We start from the raw sequence: 16707 nt of genomic DNA on the forward strand, positions 1-16707 counted from the left end.
CCTAGCCAGAGATTCTAGGTTTCTCTCAACTCTTTTTGCTTTTTCAACCCACTGTGCTTACTCTTAGTGGTCTTCAGTAGATTACTATGTGCCAAAGTTGTGCTATTGCACTGAAATAGGTGAGATAATTAAGATAGAAGGTAGTCTCTCAGGCAGCAGCTGAAAAGTTGGAAGGTTAGATAAGTGTTTCAGTTTCTTCTTTTCTTGTCCAGAAGCTGAGGACTGAAGTTTATCTTCCTCTTATTCACCTTAGGCCAAGGAGACAATTAATGGCAGGTGTCTGTGTTCTCAGACTGAGTGACAGCATAGGAAAAACAGCCTGGAAAAATAGCCACAGACTTATGCTGAAAAAAAAAAAAAAAAAAAATATATATATATATATATATATATATATATATATATATATATATATATATGCTTTGCAACAGAAAAAACAAAACAAAATAAACAAAAGAGGGCTGATCCAAACATGGGCTATTCTAACATTGATATTGCTATGAAGCAATTTATACTAGGATTCAATGTGGCTAGCCACATCAACCTTAATTCATGCAAAGCTGTTATAAATCAGGAAGTCATCTAAACTCTAGGAAAGGGAAGGGTACACCTCGTTTATAGATAAAATGTCCTTAGGATTCTCTTTGTTGCTTATCTTTCTAAATGTTAAAACACTGGATAGTCTTTACTGGAACCACATATGAGCTGAACCACTCATATAGCTTACAGTCTATATTTCTATATTTAAGAAATGGTTTATGGTAGACATTTATTTGAGGGTCTATCATGTTTGACTGTCAAAGAACATTTGGTCATGTCTACCTTTTTGTTTTTCTCCATGGGAGAGTGAAAACTAGAAAACCTACTAGACAAATTGTAAAAGAGCTATAACCCTTGTCTGTGTCTCTTTATCAGTCTGCTTTTCGGGCATTTATTTCAGGACTTTGAAATAGAGAAATCTGGCGTTTAGGAATGCTTTTGATTTTTGTGCATTGATTTTTGATCTTGATACTTTGCTGAAGTTGCTTATCAGCTTACGAGTTTCGATGCTGAGATGATGGGGTTTTCTTAATATACAGTCATGTCATCTGCAAACACAGATAATCTGACTTCCTCTCCTCCTATTTGAATTTCATTTATTTCTTTTTCCTGGCTGATTTCCCTGGCCAGAACTTCCAACACAATGTTGAATAGGAGTGGTGAGACAGGCCATTCTTCTCTTGTGCTGGTTTTCAAAGGGATATTTCCAGCTGTTGCCTATTCCATAGGATATTGGCTATAGGTTTGTCATAAATAGCTCTAATTATTTTAAGATATCTTTATCAATGCCTAGTTTATTGAGAATTTTTAACATGAAAGGACGTTGAATTTTATCGAAGGCTTTTTCTGCATCTATTGAGATAATCATGTGGTTAGTTTTGTTATGTGATGGATTACATTTACTGATTTGAATGTGTTGAACCAGCTTTGCATTCTATGGATGATGCCAACTTGATCGTGGTGGATAAGCTTTTTGATATGCCACTAGATTCAGTTTACCTGTATTTTATTGAGGAATTTCATATCGATATTCTTCAGAGATAGTGGCCTGAAATTTTCTTTTCTTTTTTTCTTCTTCTTCTTCTTTTTTTTTTTAAAAAAAATCTCTGCCAGGTATTTTTTTGTATTAGGATGATGCTGGCCTCATAAAATGAGTTAGGGAGGAGTCCCTCTTTTTCTATTGTTTGGAATAGTTTCAAAGGAATGGTCCCAGTACCAGCTCCTCTTTCTACCTCTGCTAGAATTTAACTGAGTCCATCTGGTCATGGATTTTTTTTTGATTGGTAGGCTATTAATTATTGCTTCAATTTCAGAATTTGTTATTGGTCTACTCAGAAATTCGACTTCTTACTGATTTGTCTTGGAAAAGTGTATGTGTCCAGAAATGTACCCAATTATTCTAGATTTTCTAGTCTATTTCTATAGAGGGGTTTATAGTATTCTCTGATGGTAGTTTGTATTTCTGTGATATCAGTGGTGAGATCATGTCATTTGTACGGACATATATGAAGCTGGAAGCCATCATTCTCTCGGCAAACTAACACAGAAACAGAAAACCACACACTACATATTCTCACTTAAAAACAGGAGTTGAACAGTGAGAACACATGGACATAGGGGAGGGGAACATCACACACCAGGTTCTGTCAGAGCATGGGGGGCAAGGAGAGGGAGAGCATTAGGACAAATACCTAATGCATATGGGGCTTAAAACATAGATGACAGGTTGATGTGTACAGCAAACCACCCACTATGGGTAGTGTATACCTGTGTAACAAACCTGTACTTTCTCCACATGTATCCCAGAACTTAAAGTAAAATTTAAATAAACAAATAGAGGGATCTGAAATCTAATCTTTTACTCCTTTGCATGCTGAGATTATAGGAATGCGATGGCTTGTCATTCAGAGGATTTTGCTTGATTGTTTAGACCCCAATCTTGTGCAGCTTCAGAGTTGTGCATGTGTATGAAAGGGAGATAATCTGGTTGTTGGGCTGTTTTCTTCCTCTTTCTTCTCATCAAGATTTTAGCCTTCATTCTACACTTTTGTATTTCAGCTCCAAAAGAATACCTGTATGTCCACTGATTTCACTGAACCTAGAAGAATCCTCTGTCTGTGAAAAGTTCAGATTCCATGTCTTAAATGACTTAAGTCCAGACCCACAAATACATCTGTGGGGGAAAAAAATAAGTTACTTCAGAATATCTTTTCAGCTGTCTTCTTCCATAATCCCCAGACCAGAAAGCTGGCCCTTCCTGTCTTGAAGACTTCAATATTTCTCTGATGTCTTTATAGAGATGTTCTTAATGCAGCTTTTCTAGTTTTTTCTTCTAGGGCATAAAATGAATTAGGGGGGAGTCCCTCTTTTTCTATTGTTTGGAATAGAAATCTACTTCATTCTGTTTTATAGTAGAGATCTCAACCTATTTATTACTAAAATGAAAAATATAGAGTAATGTACGGAAAATTTGATGTCAGATGAAGACATCTCGATAGCTTCATAATGTTTTCTACCAGGAAGTGGCACATAACCAATGTCTGTTGTTGCCTTTGACTGCAGAATGAGAGTGATATCTGTTCCTGTTTGCTTGCGAATTGTGAGTTTCTCAGGATGCTGAACATTCATTGCGATAGCAGTAAATGTCCCTGAAATGTTGAGATGAGTTGCTCCACCTATAATGAGAGTCTACTAATGCATTCATTATTGGTTTTATTTGTTTGTTTGTTTGTTTTGAGATGGAGTCTCGCTCTGTTGCCCAGGCTGCACCCAGGCTGGAGTGCAGTGGTGCAATCTTAGCTCACTGCAACCTCCACCTCCCAGGTTCAAGCGATTCTCTGGCCTCGGGCTCCTGAGGAGCTTCGACTACAGGCACCTGTCACCACGGGCATGCCACGGGCTAATTTTTTGTATTTTTAGCAGAGATAGGGTTTCACCGTGTTAGCCAGGATGGTCTGGATTTCCTGACCTGATCCGCTCCCTTCCGCCTGCCAGAATGCTGGGATTACAGGCGAGAGCCAGCGCGCGGGGCCGCGTTCATTTTTAATTTGGGGAAATCCCGGGGACTCCAAATATGATGGCTCTTACTGTTTCTACTTGACATCAATGTCATGTATCAGAGCAACAACATGATATTCCAAAATTCTTATAACTGCTATTAAAAACTTACATTCAAACTCATAAAAGATTCAGTCTCACTACTTGCTTTTCTTTGAGAACATTACAAATACTATTTTGAAATACATCTTTACGTGCTTTTAAAACTTTTGTTTTGCTGTTTGATACCATTAATTTCATAATCATCTATGATCTTCCGCAGCATATGGAAAGGCCCTGAATTTTCATCCCAGATCCTTTGATAATTAGTTACATGACTTAATTAATCTTTTAAAACTCTCAGTTTTTTAATCTGTAATGCATGAGTTATGTTGGTTTATTATATGTATTAAATCAGTTGATATCTGTAAACACTTAAAACAATGGCAATTGTACTAAGGATATATAAATATTAAGTAATAATTGAATATAAATGCATCTATTGTTTTAAGTTTTGACAACTTATTTTCCTTCATAAGCTGCAGGCATAGTTATTTCTAGTATTTGAATTCAAATTGTTTGCTTTTTATATGAAATTTCATATAGCCATAGCCTGCAACAAGTTTTAGTTTTTACTATTTGTCATATGTTTATATTAAACTAGCATTGCCCAGGTTATTCAAAGAATCACACAGGGATCATTCAAAATTCCACTTGAATGTGTATGTATTTATAGGCTTCTTGAGGGCACCATTATTCATGCTCATGCGTTTTACTAGTACATTTATGCTGACATCCTCTAAATCTGCTTTTCAGTATCTGCTGACCCAGTGCTGACTGTCCCTTTGCACCACTGTCTTTATGACATTTGAGTGTGGAATAGATGTCACCTGCAGTAACTCTCCTAATACGAGCATCTAGATTTGCTGCTTGCAGGCATTTTCTAGTACACTAGTCTGATCTTTTCCATGATGTTGGTTTATTATTATAGCAATATGAATTTCTGGCTTGCTCTCTTTCTACTTATCTATAGAAATATTGTTAAAGTAAATATATTTCTCATTTCTTAATGTAGCATTTACAGTTAAGTTTTAAGTTTAAATGTCTTAAAAATTATATTTTCAGTATTATGAAGCCAAATTTTTTAAAAAGCAATCACACTTTAATTATACAAAGATACTCAACATACAATCACCAACTATTTCTGTTTTATTTACTAATTATTTTAGAAATCAAATACATAAATAGTAACTAAAATTAATGACTGAGGGTTGTTCATATATTTTCTATGTAATATAATTGTTAGACTCAGAGAAATTAGTTTTCTCTAAACAATTTCGAATGTGCTATTCTACCAAGCAAATTCATTCAATTCATCTATTTTCTGACTTAATGTAGTAGGAGCTAACATCATAGGTCATTTTTACATGCTATTTTCTTACAAGACTCAATTAATGTTTATAAGTTATTCTTCCATCAATATGTTTCATTAATTTTGACAAGTAATAAATGGAAATTTAAGAATTATTTTGAATATAACTATTATCAAGGATCTGGAATATATGAGAGAAAAAATCACTGTCAATTATTAATCTGTTCATAAACATATGAAGAACCAAAAAATAAACTTTGTTGTCTGGGTCTTTTAAAATCATGATACTGAAAAGGTATCTTCAAAAAAAAGACTCTTTTGCTATGATTTTCATGTGCTGGTATTAAACTGACAAAAATAAATATCTTAGTGAAATTAATATTTTTGAAAAATAAAAATATCACCAACCTGTCATAAAAATTTGCAATTATTAAAATATAGACTAAGATGAGAAACTGAAAGTTTACACACAAAAGCTGGAAGTCTGTTTTTATAACTTACCAATATTTTTACAAATTGGGTAACTATTCAATTGAAAGAATACTTACCTAGTTAGAAATTGGTGACTGAATGGATGCATAGATGTAAATACAATATTTGAAACACATTGTTTGTAAACAGAATTGAAAAAAATCGATGTCCTTAAGTCAGAAAAAAATATCAACATATATGTTAGGCATCCCACTTTGCTTCATTCCTTCATTAGTGTTCCCTTACTGTGATTCTGCATAAACTGACATCTTCAATTAATAAGCTGTACTAAGATTCTTCAAATGTAACAGGTGAAATAAGTCATGTCCTCAGGTCCTATTTTTACCAGCAGATGGCTCTCCTGGTATTTTCCCCTACTAAGGATTCTTACAGCTTGAAATGCCAAATCAAAACAATACCAAATGTAAATATGTATTCTCCACTTCATGCCAAGATTAATATACATTTTTACTTCCATCCAAGATACTTTTACAAGCTTCTTAAAATGCATTGAAAAGCTAACACAATTACAAGCACTTTTCAATTATTAATAAAAATGTACTTCACAATTTTCTGTCTATACTGTATTTTTTTCAACAATTGAAGAAGACAGATTACAGATTCTATCTACAGAGAACCTCAGAAAACAGTTTTAAAGGACTACGTCACAAAAATTAAAACCTCAACAGAAATGCGCTATTGATTTATTCAAATTTATTATTTTAAAAGACATTCTATTTAAAATACAACCATGCAAAAGTAAATTTTCAATAATATTCTATGAGTTATTAATGTGGTTCAATTTTTTTTTTTTTTTTTTTTTTTTTTTTTTGAGACGGAGTTTCGCTCTTGTTACCCAGGCTGGAGTGCAATGGCGCGATCTCGGCTCACCGCAACCTCCGCCTCCTGGGCTCAGGCAATTCTCCTGCCTCAGCCTCCTGAGTAGCTGGGATTACAGGCACACGCCACCATGCCCAGCTAATTTTTTGTATTTTTAGTAGAGACGGGGTTTCACCATGTTGACCAGGATGGTCTCGATCTCTCGACCTCGTGATCCACCCGCCTCGGCCTCCCAAAGTGCTGGGATTACAGGCTTGAGCCACCGCGCCCGGCTGTGGTTCAATTTTAATAGCCTTTAATCAGTGCCTTTCTGGGAAAGCAGTAATAGATGGTTGAGCTCTCATATAGTGTTAGCAACAAGAGCCAAGAAAAACAAAATTCTTATCACCAGAGCATAGGAGGAAAGTTCTAATCCCTGAAAATAAAAAGTTAATCAACTGTAAAAGAGATCCTCAGTAAAATGTTACTTGCTCTCAGTTGAGATGTGGTGCTTTTCAAGAAGTGTGTACTTTCAAGGTGTCCATTCCTTAAAGATAGGTCTATTTGCTTCTTAGTCATGCATAATCTCACAAATTTCATTTCATTGTGACATGTAGCAAACCGATTAGTTTTTTTACCATACATTTCTAGAGTTTTAAAAATAAATGTACTTGCACTCCCTTTTTTATTCATATAATTATTGTATTGTACCAATACACCAAGTCTCCAGTATAATAATGGATTATAACTCAGAGAGTTGCAAGTCACAGACTTTTTTATTTTTTATTTTTATTTATTTATTTATTTTGAGGAGGAGGAGTTTCACTCTTGTCACCCAGGCTAGAGTGCAATGATGCGATCTTGGTTCACTGCAACCCCTGCCTTCCAGGTTCAAGTGATTCTCCTGTCTCAGCCTTCCAAGTAGCTGGGATTACAGGTGCACACCACCCAAATTTTTGTATATTTTGTATATTTTTAATAGAGACGGGATTTAGCCATGTTGGCCAGGCTGGTCTCAAACTCCTAACCTCAAGTGATCCACCCGCCTCGGCCTCCCAAAGTGATATTACAAGTGCGAGCCACCGCGCCTGGCCAAAACACTGATGGTCTATGAGAAGAAATACACAGCAAAGAACAAAAATCTAAAGAGAGGAGAAAAACTCAAAGTTTTGACAGAAACAAAGCCTCTGGCACATACAACAATGAAAACCCATTTTAAACATTCCACCTCCCAGCCAGATTAGCATAAATCCTCATGCTAAAGGTTTGTTTACCTAAATCCCTCCTACTATGTTCAACATGTTGGTCTTATGACAAAACAAAATTAAAATCCTGCCAAAGGCAAGAAAAAATGTACATTCTGAGGAAATGAAGTGAACATCAGAACCAGAATCAGATATAACACAGATGTTGAAATTGTCAGGGAGGGATCTTAAAATAACTGTGATTTGTTTGAGTTCCTTATATATTTTATATATGAACCTCTTATTTTCTTCCCTGTGTGTTTTCTCTTCACTTTATTGTTTCCTTCACTGTGCAGAATATTTTTGGTTTGATATCACCCCACTTACCTATTTTTGCTTTTTTGGCATGAAATGGGACATGAGAAATAGGCTTTGGGAGTATATTGCACAGCAGAGTTAACTATATTAAAAACGATGTATTGCATATTTAAAAATAACTGAGTAATTTCAAATGTTTAACCAAAAACTTGAAAGATAAGTGGGATAATGGCTATGTTAATTAGCTTGATATAATCATTTCCCATAGTATACATATTTCATAACTTCACACTGAAGACCATAAATGTATACAATTATGATTTGTCAGTTAATAATATTAATAAAAGGTAAATATTAAAAACTATAATATATTAAAGACCATGATGAAAATATTAGATTACATTTAAGAACAGAAGGATAATGCAATTATATACATAGAAATGCTAGAAATAAAAATATCCTGTAACAAAAATAAACAATACCTTTGAAGAGTTAATCCATAGACAGGAGAGATACGAGGAAAAATCTGTAAACATCTATGTAGGTCAACAGAATTTTCCCAAACTGGAAATGCGTTAAAAAAAGATTTTTAATAAAAAATGAAAAAAAGTCAAGATATTTTAAAACTGTGGGGAACTATTTATTAAAATGTCATTTCCTTTTATACTAGGATCCATCATTTCTATGGAAACTTCTTGTTTTTTGTGTTTTTTTCAGTCTCTTTGTTATATAGAAGGTAATCTGTCACGTTTCTTCACCTGATTTATATTTTATATGCCTTTCTTTGGTGTATAATACTATGGATATTTAACACATATTACCACCACCACAGTCAGTCCATGAAACAGTTCTTTCTCTTCAAAATAAACACACACTTTGCTATCACTTCCTCTTTATTTTTGTTTTCCAACAATATTTTTGTCCTTTAAGATTTTTTTTCTTACTGCTGTTTCATTAAACCCCATGAATGCAATGGTTTTCAGCATGTATGGAAAATTATCTTCCAGTATTTATTGCAACATTTTCACTGAATATTTTCTCTCTCCTCACATTTTGAGACTCTGAAAGTATGTATATTTGAACAATCCATAGGGCATAGAGGTCTCTCTTGCTTTATTTTGTATTGTTGTTGCAGAGTGTGTGTGTGTGTGTGGGGGGGGGGGGTTTGATATGGTTTGGCTGTGTCCCTGCCCAAATTTCATCTAGAATTCCCACATTTTGTGGGAGGAAACCTGTGGGAGGAAATTGAATCATGCAGGGCAGGTTTTTCCCATCCTGTTCTTGTGATAGTGAGTAAGTCTCATGAGATCTGATGCTTTTAGAATGGGGAATTTCCCTGCACAAGCTCTCTCTTTGCCTGCCATCATCCATGTACGATGTGACTTGCTCGTCCTTGTTTTCCACCATGACTCTGAGGCCTCCCCAGCCATGTGGAACTGTAAGTCTATTAAACCACTTTCTTTTGTAAATTGCCCAGTCTCAGGTATGTGTTTACTTGCAGCATGAAAATGGACTAATATATACTTCAATTCAAATTTTTAATAGCACATTTATAGATGACAATTCTCTTTTTGGTTTGTCAGTTGTGCCGTTATTAGTTATTGAATTGTACATCTATTTTTTTAAATTTTCAAATGTATATTTTATGCTCCCATTTGTTTTTTCAGGCACTTTATTCTGGCAAAAATATTTCTACTTTTTTCTAATTTATTGGTATTTTATTTATAGTTGCCTTATACCTTCTGTATTAAATCTCCAATATCTAGTTCACTTATGGGTCTATTATCTGCAATTTTTTACTTTCTGGTTTTCAAATAATTCTATATGCTGACTTGAGTGTCTGGTAATGATTTTATTGCATATTTTGATGACAAGAAGTTATAAAGAATTTGGATGATATTTTTCTGTAGAGTTTTTTTTGTGTGTGACAAAATGTAAGGATAGTTCATTTTTTTCTATAAAGGTAAATCTTCCTTTTATTAATGGACATTAAGAATCTGCATTAAAATCCTATCAAATGTCTCTAAGAGAGGCCCCCTTCTCGCTCAAATCCAGAAACATAGGTGTTCTTCACCCGTTTCCCTGCCCCTCTTCCTTCCTTCCTCCTCCTCTTCCTTTCTCCTTCCCTCACCTCCTTCCCTCTGTTCTTCCCATCCTTCCTACTTTTCTGCTTTTCTTTCCTTTCTCCCTCTTTTCCTCCTTTCCTTCCTTGTTGCCAAATTCTTTCTTTTCTCTTTCTTTTGTTGAAATTTATTCACATAGTTTTGTCCTACCAGTCTGGTGAGACAACTGTAAATTCTAGTTTGTATAATTTTGTTTATACTTCTACCCTGCACTAGAATTCAAAAAATATCCCAAAGAGAAACAGGGATAACCTCAATGTGCTTCACTTCTGTCTGACATCTTGGCTCTTCAAGTCCTGGCTGATTTGGTTGTTCATGCTTTTAAGCATATGTGGATTTTTGTTTTGCTTTGCTTTGTTTTAAATACTTTTATATAGACTTTATGTTTGTATTCAGTGGGAAGATTTGTTTTATTCCAACTACTTCAGAATAGGCAGAAGCATGATTTTTCCTTCCTTCCATGTTTAGATACTATTCTAACCTAACCTAACTCCTGACATTTACACATAATGTTATTTCTGTAGAAGTTTAGTCATAGAAGAATATAAATATATATTCTGGATAAAGTTCTTCCAGAAGTGTTTTGGCTCTTGAAATATCTGGACTTTTTGTACTTATCGCAAAGATCATTAATACATATTTATTAAATAAAAATGCTTGACACATCATTATTTTTGGATTGCTGAAATTACATGTCATTCCTTTATATGGTTTACTTCATACTGCTTTCATCAATAATCAGTGCCTTCTACTGCTCATTGTCTTCACTTTACTCTAAACTTTAGTTATTATTTTTCCAAGAATCAAGTAAACTGTAAGTTAACATATAATGGATTTTCTAGAAAAAATATATATAAATATTCATTCTTATTTTTAAATATTTTGATTTATTAATTACAGAACAACAGAGAGATGACAACAGTTAAGGTCAATGATAAAGTACTTCAAGTATGCCAGATGAGACCATGGCCCATAGTTATTGCAAGAGTTTTAACACGATGTTCTATTTTGTCTGGTTTCTGTCTTTTGACTTTATAGTCTATGTCCTAAACATTCAATTCAATATATTTTTAAATATCACATCAGACTTGCAATTTTATTATTTTCTCACCTAGTTCTTAAATAATAACAACTTTGTATGTAATCCTTGATATTATGACTTGTTATTAGCCATATTCACTAGCACTATTTGCCCAAATTAGGGGTCACATGCCTTTGATAGTTGGGCTAGGACAATAACCCTCAAGCACAATCTGGCTTTTTATGGCTACTATAACCCAAAATTTATTGGGATTTGATGAGAACAGATGCTAACACTCAAGAGCCCTGAGATATTTTTATTAATTTTGTCTTCAAGTTATCTGCAACAGAATTGCCTTATATGATAGTTGCCTACAGAGATTTCTCTTTTCAGAAGGATTTTACTAAAAATGTATTAATACATTGAAAATGTTGTGGTAATTTGAGGCCTGATGGTTCACAGAAAATTTATATTTAGCATTCCTTGGCCTCAGGTGATAAACACTTCTCACTGTATATTTAAATTAAAACATTGAAGTTGAGAAGAATGCTGATGTTGTGATTAGCATGTGAATGATGATGCTTTGCCTTAAAACTGTAACTAGTTTTTATATATATGTCTATGCAATTACTAGTAATTATCATACCAAGATAGCCCAAGTACAAAAATGATAAATTGTATTTAATCTTATAACTGTTCTCATTATGTTTACTTTATGCATAAACATTATAATAAAAAAGTTAAAGGAACATAAAAATAATTATATTTAATTTGTTATAAAAAATCAGAAAAAATGTCTTATTTATCTTGTATTATAAAGTTTAAATAGTTTAATTGTTCAAAAAGGGGATCTTTTAAATCAAGTAAGAATCTAATGATTTTATATTGACATATGTTTGCTCTTCAGATCCTTAGCTTCGGAACGCTTTTTAGTGGGTCAAGCGAGCTAGTACATACCTACCATTAGCTCTTAAGCATTTCAGCATTTGTAAACGTGTTGAAGTCTAACATATGTTTTCGTTTCCTACAATGAAGATAGAATATTTGCTAAAGAATCTTAATGCACCAAATGATGATGCAAGAATATTGTTGACTAATTCTAACTTCAGTGACTGCTATAAAATAAAATTTTCATATTAAATAATAAATCCACTGTTATTCTTAAGGAAAATGATTGCTTGCCACAAACTTCAAACAACATTCAAATTAATAACAAATATATTGGAGGATGTATCATTTAATGTAAAAGTATTAAACATCAATTACTGTTCTTCAAATAAAACATTGGTTATAGAGTCTATTTATATAATACAAAGGCCAAGAAATTATTAATCCAGCATCTTATGTTACAAAAAGTTAGCATTTAAAAATGCAAAAAGGAATTTTTTATCTTAATTCAGTCATCTCCCAGTTAGGTGGTATATTTAAATGAGTATAATTCTGATAAATATCTTATTTTTCATAGTATAAATATTAAAGTACATAAAGCCATACATACACCACTGATATAACAGATTCTTAAGATAGGAACTTATAATTTCATAATAGTTTCAATTATTTTGAATTCAAGGTATTGAAATCAAATCTTATCTAATGTCTATGTGGTGTCAGTTTGGAAAGGATGCTGTGATCTATCAATCATAAAAAAGGACAAATCTTAGGTAAGAACAGGGAGACAGCTACTCTTCAGTGAAAATCGACACCATGAAATTGAAAAGCATCAGAGTTCGCTTTTCTTTTTAAATCTCTGATTTTGTTCAACAAGGTTGTATTAGTCCATTTTTATAATGCTACAAAGACATTCCTGAGACTGGGTGATTTGTGGAGAAAATATTGTTAATTAACTCATATTTGTGCAGAGTATACAAAAAACCTTTCTGTGTAGGCCTCAGGAAACATGATCATGGAAGAAGGAAAAGGGAAAGCAGGTACATCTTCATATGGATGAGTAGGAGAGAACAACCCCAATCCTTTATTTCAAATTCACCAAATATTCCTAATTTACATTTTTTGTACTAACAGATACTCTAAGATGGTAAATTTATTGTGTTACTAATTATTTATTGATTATATGAGAGAAATAAAATATTTATCTTCACTAAGAAGTCAGAAAATATACTTTGGTCATGGAGAAATATAGATAAAATGTTTAAATTTTGTGAAAACAATTCTTTTCAAAAATTGTCATATTTTACTTTCCTTTAACAACATCATAACTTCTCCCAGAAAAAAAATTTTATGGAATACATAAACTATTTCACAGAGTGTGTTGACAAGTTTAGGTAAATATTTGTGATAGTAATTGAAAAATCATGCATGTATCTGCTGAAGGTGGTCACTATGTTTATTGTTTGTCAAAGATATTTGAGTTGCCTTAGAAAATTATAATCTTCAAATACAAAAATTTTAAAAAATATTTTTCTTTTATTCTTAATATAGTTCTTTTATTCTTAATATGGTTCGTTTAGCCTTAAATAACAATGGAAAACTGAAAGCATTAAGAGATGACAATAGCAATAAGGAATGAGTATAAAATCAGCAGGGAAAACTCTCCTGCTCAATAATGTATATGTCTGAGTTTCTATCTCTGTATATTTTTAGAGACAGGGTCTCACTCTGTCACCCAGGCTAATGTGCATTGGCACAATCATACCTCACTGTAAACTTGAGCTCCAGGGCCCAACACATCCTCCCACCTTGGCATCCTAAAATGCTAAGATTACAAGCATGAGCCACCATGTCCAGTCTAATATATGTTTTTGAATTATATCCGAGTTAGACCTATTTGGTTGTCATTGCAAGAGAGTTTCTTTAAAAAAAAAAAAATTATCTGATGATGAATCAAAGTGTAGTATATGAGAATAAGTCATAACGCTAGGATCTAAGTAATGCAGGATTTTTCTAGGGCCCTTTGCCAGAACTGTGGAAGGGGCACCTTAACTACACAGCCCACTGTGCTCTAGCCCTTGTCGGAGGGAGCATATGAGTGAGCAAGTGCAGAATCTGGCTGGCAGCTCCAGGCACTGGCACAGGAGCAAGCTCCATGTGGGGCCTGAGGCCGACCAGCCATGTGGCCTTGAGGAGAACATAGCAGTGCCCAGGTGAGGGTGCCCACAACCCTGAAGCCCGGCAGGGGGTGTGACAGTGCTCCTTTAGTTCCACCATCCACAGATGGCTGTGAATTAGCAGCTCCTTAGCTCCTTGCCTCATCACATGGGTTGGCCGCCCTCTGCTGGTCAGGAAAAATGGCTGGTGTGACAGCCTTTCTGGACACCCACACTCGGTGGGTCCTGAGCTCTTGCCCTGTGTCCAAGAATAATGAGGTCACATGGATGATTAAAGGATGGTGATGAGAATGGTTCCCAGCAGAGAGGGGAAGATTCCACAAATAAGTGAGAACATTCACTGTTTGTCTTTCTGTGTCTGGCTTATTTCAAATAATATAATGACTTCCAGTTCTATCCATGTTGTTGCAAATGACAGTCTCATTTTTTTTAAACGATTGAATAGTATATATTGTGTGTATCTACCACATTTTCTTTATTTCTTCATCTGTTAATGAACACTTACGTTACTTCCAAATTTTTGCTATTGTGAACAGCGCTGCAACAAACTTGGGAGTGCTAATATCTCTTCAAATTATTGATTTTCTTTCTTTTGGGTATATACCCAGCAGTGAAATTGTTGGATCATAGGGCTGCTTTGTTTTTAGTTTTCTGACTAACTTCCATACTGTCCTCCATAGTTGTACTAATTTACATTTCCATCAGTAGTGTACAAGGTTTCCTTTTTCCTTCACATTCTCATCAGCATTTGTCATTGCCTGTCTTTTGTATAAAGCCATTTTAACTGAGACAGTATCACATTGTAGTTTGATTGCACTACTCTGATGATGAGTGATGTTGAGGACCTTTTCATATACCTGTTAGCCATTTGCTTGTCTTGTTTTGAGAAATCTCTATCAAAAAGGTTTTCTCATTTTTAAATTGAATTATTAGATTTCTTTCCTATAGAGTTTCTTGAACTCTTCATATATTCTGGTTATTATTCCCTCATCAGATGGGTAGTTTGCAACTATTTTTTTTTTCCATTCTGTAGGTCGTCTCTTCCATTTATTGTTTATTTTGCTGTGCAGAAACTTTTTAACTTGACGAAAATCCATTTGTCAACTTTTAATTTTTTTAATTTTTTTTAATTGCATTTTAGGTTTTGGGGTACATGTGATGAACATGCAAGATTGTTGCATAGGTACACACATGGCAGTGTGGTTTGCTGCCTTCCGTCCCCTCACCTGTATCTGTCATTTCTCCCCATGCTATCTCTTCCCACCTCCCCACCCCCGCCCCTCCCCCATTTCCCCCCAACGGACCCCAGTGTGTAGTGCTCCCCTCCCTGTGTCCATGTGTTCTCATTGTTCAACACCCACCTATGAGTGAGAATATACGGTGTTTGATTTTCTGCTCTTGTGTCAGTTTGCTGGGAATAATGGTTTCCAGGTTCATCCATGTCCCTACAAAGGACGTGAACTCATCGTTTTTGATGGCTGCGTAATATTCCATGGTGTATATGTACCACATTTTCCCTATCCAGTCTATCATCGTTGGGCATTTGGGTTGGTTCCAGGTCTTTGCTATTGTAAACAGTGCTGCAATGAACATTCGTGTGCACGTGTCCTTGTAGTAGAATGAATTATAATCCTTTGGATATATACTCAGTAACGGGATTGCTGGGTCAAATGGGATTTCTATTTTTAGGTCCTTGAGGAATCGCCACACTGTCTTCCACAACGGTTGAATTAATTTACATTCCCACCAACAGTGTAAAAATGTTCCTATTTCTCCACATCCTCTCCAGCATCTGTTGTTTCCCGATTTTTTAATGATCGCCATTCTAACTGGTGTGAGATGGTATCTCAATGTGGTTTTGATTTGCATTTCTCTGATGACCAGTGATGATGAGCATTTTTTCATATGTTTCTTGGCCTCCTGTATGTCTTCTTTTGTAAAGTATCTGTTCATATCCTTCGCCCATTTTTGAATGGGCTTGTTTGTTTTTTTCTTGTAGATCTGCTTTAGTTCTTTGTAAATTCTGGATATCAGCCCCTTGTCAGATGGGTAGACTGCAAAAATTTTTTCCCATTCTGTTGGTTGCCGATTCACTCTACTGACTGTTTCTTTTGCCGTGCAGAAGCTGTGGAGTTTGATTAGGTCCCATTTGTCTATTTTGGCTTTTGTTGCCATTGCTTTTGGCGTTTTGGTCATGAAGTCCTTGCCTACACCTATTTCCTGAATAGTTTTGCCTAGATTTTCTTCTAAGGTTTTTATGGTATTAGGTCTGATGTTTAAGTCTTTAATCCATCTGGAGTTAATTTTGGTGTAAGGTGTCAGGAAGGGGTCCTGTTTCTGCTTTCTTCACATGGCTAGCCAGTTTTCCCAACACCATTTATTAAACAGGGAGTCCTTTCCCCATTGCTTGTTTTTGTCAGGTTTGTCGAAGATCAGATGGTTGTGGGTATGTTGTATTTCCTCTGAGGCCTCTGTTCTGTTCCATTGGTCTATATCTCTGTTTTGGTACCAGTACCATGCTGTTTTGATTACTGTATCCTTGTAGTATAGTTTGAAGTCCGGTAGTGTGATGCCTCCTGCTTTGTTCTTTTTGCTTAGAATTGACTTGGCTATATGGGCTCTCTTTTGGTTCCATATGAAGTTTAAGGTGTTTTTTTCCAGTTCTGTGAAGAAGGTCATTGGTAGCTTGATGGGAATAGCGTTGAATCTGTAAATTACTTTGGGCAGTATGGCCATTTTCACGATGTTGATTCTTCCTAAC

The 16707-nt window shown here is 34.7% G+C and overlaps 1 pseudogene; it reads right to left on the minus strand.

Moving 5' to 3' along the window:
* Positions 1-835: 835 nt before the first annotated feature.
* Positions 836-893, minus strand: LOC120368360 (U7 small nuclear RNA; annotated as a pseudogene).
* Between the last annotated feature and the right edge of the window lie 15814 nt (positions 894-16707).

The sequence above is a fragment of the Saimiri boliviensis genome, chromosome 9 (genome assembly GCF_048565385.1).
Source record: "Saimiri boliviensis isolate mSaiBol1 chromosome 9, mSaiBol1.pri, whole genome shotgun sequence".
NCBI classification, from domain to species: domain Eukaryota; kingdom Metazoa; phylum Chordata; class Mammalia; order Primates; family Cebidae; genus Saimiri; species Saimiri boliviensis.